The 6,924-nt window shown below is 29.4% G+C and overlaps 1 pseudogene; it reads left to right on the forward strand.

Annotated features, from left to right (window-relative positions):
* Nucleotides 1-352: 352 nt before the first annotated feature.
* Nucleotides 353-6,486, forward strand: LOC109862987 (annotated as a pseudogene).
* The last annotated feature ends 438 nt before the right edge of the window (nt 6,487-6,924 follow it).

Genomic DNA, 6,924 nt, shown 5'->3' on the forward strand with positions numbered 1-6,924 from the left:
TGTTATGTTTTGTTAACAAGCTTGGATATATTTTTGCTAACAATTTTGCAACATTGCCAGATAAAACAAACTCTGCATCATATTTGATGTCTTTCTGCTAACAAAATTTGTAACATGCATTTGGCAAAATCTGTTTCGACAAATTTGGTTATCTGGGTAATGTTACGTAAGTGTTACTTTGTGTTTGCTGGGATCTTACGTAAATTCTTAGTGTTGTAGCTTTGAAAGAGAAGAAATTGCTGTTACATATATTATATATATGTATAAATTTTAATTTAAAATTATTACTTTTTCTATAAAAATCTATTTTTCATATTTTTTAGGTTGTGTGTTTAGGAGAAGGACGACAATTAGTTTTAGTATAAAAAACATAAAATATAATTGTGGTATTATATTATATAAGAAGATCTAAAAGAACGTAAATCACAAGAGAAAACAGAGTTAACGTCATCAAACAATGATTATTATTACACTGGTACTGGTTATTATACTTCTTATTATACTTTTTATGATACATCAATATAATTTACATTATGGAAAGAGAGGACGACTTCTAAATCTTATTCCGGGACCACCAGCTCTACCAGTGTTAGGAAATTTACTTCTCTTCACTGTTCCAATTGGTAAGAAAAAGAATTTGATTTTGTAGGAAAATTTATTATAATTGTTAATTTAATAGCGACCTCTTTTACCTAAACATTGTAAGAATATCGATTGTAATGATCGATAATAACTCTTAAAGAGTCGAACAGGCGGCGCTGAAGCGACCAGCCGGTTACGCCGATTATAGCCATGTGGCAAAAGAGTGCCGTACCTTGTGTAGAATAGAGTTTTTCCGATTTGCTCCTTCTGACCGGTGTGCGCTCAACTCAAGCAATTAGTTTGATCGATCGTTTATCACGGTGATATTTCTTTGTATATTTCTCAATAGTTAATGTAAGTGCGGTTTAGTAAATAGTGTTATATATATTACTTATCGTTTATTTCTTGCATTCATTGAAATCATACATTTGCTATTTGTTCCCGTTCCGCCGTTCCTACAAATAACGGTTTCATCCTTCCAGACAAAATTAAATCAATTTGATCTTACAATTTAGTAAAACTGACCTTTAGCTTTTTTTGTATTTATAAAAACGAATAAATATTTGCAATTTTTTATTTTCTTTTTAATCTGTATATATGGCCAAGTTATATATTGCACTTTATGTAGACGTTATCTCGATAAATTATTAGGAATTCTTCAATTTTTTCTTTAAAATAAACTTCATTTGCCATAGTTTAAAATTATTATATATCTGTTACATTTTGTAAGTGACTTAGAATTATTTATATTTTTCAGAAAAACTATTACACACAATATGTGAAGTACAAGATCAATACTATCCAATTGTAAGAGTTTGGTTCTGTCATATGCCATTCGTATTGATTCGTCATCCAGATGATATGAAAGTAATAAAATAAAATAAATTGTTCTTGACTTTTAATATCCGTAATATTGTCAAGAAATTATATAAAGGCTGAAACTTTTTGATAAAGCTAAAGTGCAAAAACAGATTAGTCATGTACTATTTTACAAACTTGTATAATATTTATATATATGTTTAAAAATACGTATAAAAACTAATTGATAAAATTGATTTTAAAAAGTACTCTCTATATAAATGAGATATTATATAATAAAAACGGTAATTGAAGATCTTTTTTTGTCTAGATTATATTAAACAACATACAGTGTATCGAGAAAAGTGATCTGTACAAAGTACTGCGATGTGGATTTGGAGTCTTGTGACCAGCGGAGGTAAAATAATAACATTAAGTGTGTCATGTGATATGAAATACTTCATTTTCTGTCTTAGAACTATCAATTATAATTTTTCTAGAAAATAAAAGTTCTTGAAAAAACAAAGTTTTGAATAGAACAACTCGACTTTCCAAAAGATATAAATTTTTAAATAGACAAAAAAAATGTTTCTTTTTATGAAGAACAGTAATTTTTGACAGCACTAATTAAACGATAAAATTTCATTTTTATTTCTATTTCATTTCTAACATCAAGAAGAAAAGAAAAATAAAAAAAGTAGACCAGCTTTCACTTGAAAAACATCTAAGACCTTGTGTTAAACTTTACCAAACATTGTGATGTGCTATCATTTAACAGTAGTAGTTTATTATTATTTTTATTTATTAACCTTAATCCTTGCCTTTCGGCTTTGGATGGCTTCCGGTTGCTTTACACTTTACATTTCTTACATTTCTTACATTTTATCTATTTACATTTTTACCTCTTTACATCTTAATCTTTACCCGACATAACTTTCATTTTTATTTTCATTTTCATTTTCATTTTAGCCTATTAACACTTTAAACATTTTAACATTTTACCACCTATAAAGCTTATGAACAGATAATATGATATATTATATTATATTATAATACTATAACATATGACACCTTAGTCTCGTAATATCGTAATATAGTAGTAATTAATTTCTCGTAATACTGCTAATTATCACTGTTCTTACTCCTATTCCTAATATTGCTTTTTCCCTTTCTCATCACTCGCCGCTCGTACTGTCCTTGCACTTGGTATCACTCTTTTAACAGTAGTAGTTAAACAAACGACTAATAAAAATATCCGGACAATTATTTTCTCTATGTTTCAGGTAGCAAATGGCATACACGACGAAAGATAATAACACCAACATTTCATTTTCATATATTAAAGCGGTTTGTTGACATTTTCATTAAAGAAAATAATCACATGATTACGACCTTAAAAGATGCTAGAGGACCAGTTGTGAAGGAGATACTACCATTTATAAGCAACCACATGCTAAACATAATATGCGGTAATTTTTATTTTATGTTCTATTGCTGTACTCATTGTCCTTGTTTTAAAGACAATTAAAAAATATAGAAAACTTGTTATTGATTTTTTAAATTATGATAAAAATATTTTAATATTTGTTTACTTACGCATTGTCAATATAGAAACAGCTATGGGCATCTCTTTAAGAAATTTTACCGCGGCCCAAAATTTTTGTCATGATGTTTATCAGATGTGTGAAATCATCACCTACAGGTAACATATAATCTTATAGCCTCTACCAAGTATCTTTTCTACTATATTAAGTTCTACTTCTAAAAATTTTGGTTTAGATTTCAAAGGATCTGGTTGCATAATGAATGGATAACTGCACTGTTACCAATAGGTAAAAGACAGAAGAAACTTCTGACCAGGTGTAAAAGCTTTTCACAAAAAGTATGTATAAATAATTTATAAATGCGATCATGTGATAATTCATAATAATATATTACACAAAATAAGAAAAGAAATAAATGTTTTACTAAGAGAGATATTATATACGTGATTGTAGATTATTACGGAAAGAAAATTGTATCACAAACGCACTAACGGTCAATATTTAAAAAATATCGAAAGTGATACGTTTACACAAGTAAATGGCACAGAAGACAGTGAAAGTAAGTACAAGTATAAAAAGATGGATCAAAAACGCGATTGTATAGTTGTAATATAGATAGAACAAGTTATTCCTTTACAACTTGAAGTAAATTACAGTATATTATTTTATAACAACAAGTTTTTTATAAAAATAAAATAAGCTTGTTGAAAAATAAAGTTCAGGATTAAAAAAACAAGATTTTACCAAAGTAATATGTAACAAAAAACCTTACTATATGATATTAAATTTTTTAGGTAAAAATAAACGACTCGCTTTGTTGGATCTATTGATAACCATGTCACAGAAAAATAATTTAACTGATTCAGACATCATGGAAGAAGTCACTACATTTATAGCTACGGTAACTATTTCTGATGTTTTTTTTCTTTCAAATTTCTAGACACATATTATTTCAATATGTACTATATACTAAATTATGTTTACAGGGATATGATACTTCGACGTCGGCAATATATTTTGCCTTAATAATGTTAGCCAAACATAAAGATATTCAGGTAGAATAATGTCACTCTCTCTCATATAAAAAACTGTCATCTAAAAAAAAACTACTACCAAAGTAGATGTACGTCAAAAATATTTTGTTTGTAAAAGAACTTATAATACTTGTTTTTTTAAGTATATTTATCTACAAAAATATACAGGATGATTCAGAACACCCCGTTATCCTTGAAAATACATATTCATGACTAAATTCTAAGACAACTTTTTACCTGGCAAACTTTTGTCTGAAGCTTACTTTTTGAGTTGTTAATAAAAATAGTTGACTTATCACAAGTCGGATACAAGAAGTAGGCAGGGGCGGCGCAACTCACCGTCAGATGCGGGCGATTATGTGTGGTGCCTGACGCGATCAGCTGATCGCTACACACTGGCTGCGGTCCGTTTCATGCTTAATCGCGCATTTATCTGTAGTATATGTCACGTATACTATAGATAAATGTGCGCTTAAGCATGAAACGGACCGCAGCCACTGTTTCTATATCTTTTTCTGTCTCTCTCTCTCTCTCTCTCTCTCTCTCTCTCTCTCTCTCTCTCTCTTTTTCTCTCACTTATTTATTTACTTACTCGTAATTTGTATTATTTAATCCGTGCATCACATAAATCACTGTCAATCACGGTGAGTTGCGCCGCCCCTGCCTACTTCTTGGATCCGAATCATGGTCAACTATTTTTATTAGTAACTCAAAAAGTAAGCTTCAGACACAATTTTGCCAAATAAAAAGTTGTCTTAGAATTTAGTCAAAAATATGTATTTTCAAGGATAACGGGTTGTTCTGAATTATCCTGTATATATATATAGTTATACGTATAAATACCCAGATAACCAAGACTGAGTGATCATATTTTGAAAAGTTTGCAATAACACATTATGCCAGTACAATGTAGCCAGCATTCAAACATAATCTGTTATTTCAACTAGTGTCGACAGAAAAACAGAAAAAAAAAGAATATAAATATGTCATGCCGTGATGCAAATATTATTGCATCAATCAAGCAGAACTTGCTCAAAAAATGTAGCAGATTTGAAGCATAACGTGCTATTGTCATTTCATTCTTTATTTATTTCTATATTTTTGCTGTGTTGTTTTCTTTACATATCGTGCCTACATAATTCACTCACTATGATGACACAGCTGAGTGGAATCTGCTGCAAAGTGCTGATTAAACCTGCGTGCATACTGCTGGCATACTGCTATCATTTGGCTATCGGGGTATAAAGAATGTCTGAAAAATTTTGACACAGTCGATGTATAAAAATCGATTGAATCAATCTGAACAGAAAAGTCATTTATAATTTTGTAAAGTTTGCAATATTAATTGACGTATTAATTACTGAATGTGAGACAATGAGCGTGTGAAAAACGATGGCCCGAACTCTGTAGGCGTGTATGATGTTCTTAGTTGTACCGTCGTGAAAATCAGTTGATCACAAAAAGTTGTGTTACACGCCGCTCGCGCTTGATTATAGTTTTTTTTACAATGAAAATCATACATGTCTACGAAGTCCAAACCATCGCTTATTGGTTTACAGTCACTAAGTAATAACTCAATAAATATTGTGAAGTTTGCATACTGATAATTGACTTTAAAATCGTTATAATGCTTTCATTTACAAAAAATCGGATTCGTCATACAACGCTCTCTTCTATCTCTAACAGTTTTTATATAAAAAGTTATGTATAGGTATGTCCTCCTGTTTTATACTTTTCTACATTGATCACTTTAATATACGATTATCATCGGGTATACCTATATAGTTGTATATGTATTTTGTACTTATATATATTTACCATTTCTTATACAGGATCGCGTTAGATTGGAAGTTAATAATATGTTCAAAGAGAATGACGATAAAGTTACCATGTCATCGTTGCAAAACTTACCATATTTAGATAGATGTATAAAGGAAACATTGCGCTTGTACCCAAGTGCACCTATTATAATGAGATTGACAACGGAAGATGTAAAATTACGTGCGTATATTAAGTGAATTTACAATAGAGATTTTTGAACACTTGATTGTGTAAAGAATGTATAATTTATGTATATTTTGTGTCTGTCTGGAAAACTTATTTCAAGTACTTTTTTATTTTATAATAATGATGAACAGATAGCACGCATGTGTCATATCTTGTTCGAAAAAACACTTCTGAAGAAAATATTATAAACCAGTATTAATTACTTACTATATATGAGATTGGTGCATGCCGCGTTGTTTTTGTCAAAGATATAATTATTGATTTTATTTGAAAAAAATTGATACTAGAATAGATACAACTGTTCTATATATAGATACGTAATATACATGTTTTATATTTACTTTGGCAAGTATAACCAGTTTAGTAATTACATATTTTAGTGTAGTTTATCATTATGTATTTATTTTTATAGATTCATACACAGTACCTTCAGGAACAAACATACATTACTTAATATATATACTTAATATATATGAGATTCTGTATATTTTCTAGGGAAGTAAGCCCTAGTTTTGTTTAGTACTTGGGTTTGGTCAAACATAATTTTGTGACCAGTTTCCAAATGGTGTTCTGCTAATGCCGATTGTGAGTAATGTTTTAGACGTACTCACTTTCGATATTTTTTAAATATTGACCGTTAGTGCGTTCGTGATACAATTTTCTTTCCGTAATAATCTACAATCACGTATATAATATCTCTCTTAGTAAACATTTCTTTTCTTATTTTGTGTAATGTATTATTATGAATTATCACATGATCGCATTTATAAATTATTTTTACATACTTTTTGTGCAAAGCTTTTACACCTGGTCAGAAGTTTCTTCTGTCTTTTACCTATTGGTAACAGTGCAGTTATCCACTCGTTATGCAACCAGATCCTTTGAAATCTAAACCAAAATTTTTAGAAGTAGAACTTAATATAGTAGAAAAGATACTTGGTAGAGGCTATAAGATTATA

The sequence above is a fragment of the Pseudomyrmex gracilis genome, unplaced genomic scaffold (assembly GCF_002006095.1).
Source record: "Pseudomyrmex gracilis isolate BER0280 unplaced genomic scaffold, ASM200609v1 scaffold_2822, whole genome shotgun sequence".
NCBI lineage: Eukaryota > Metazoa > Arthropoda > Insecta > Hymenoptera > Formicidae > Pseudomyrmex > Pseudomyrmex gracilis.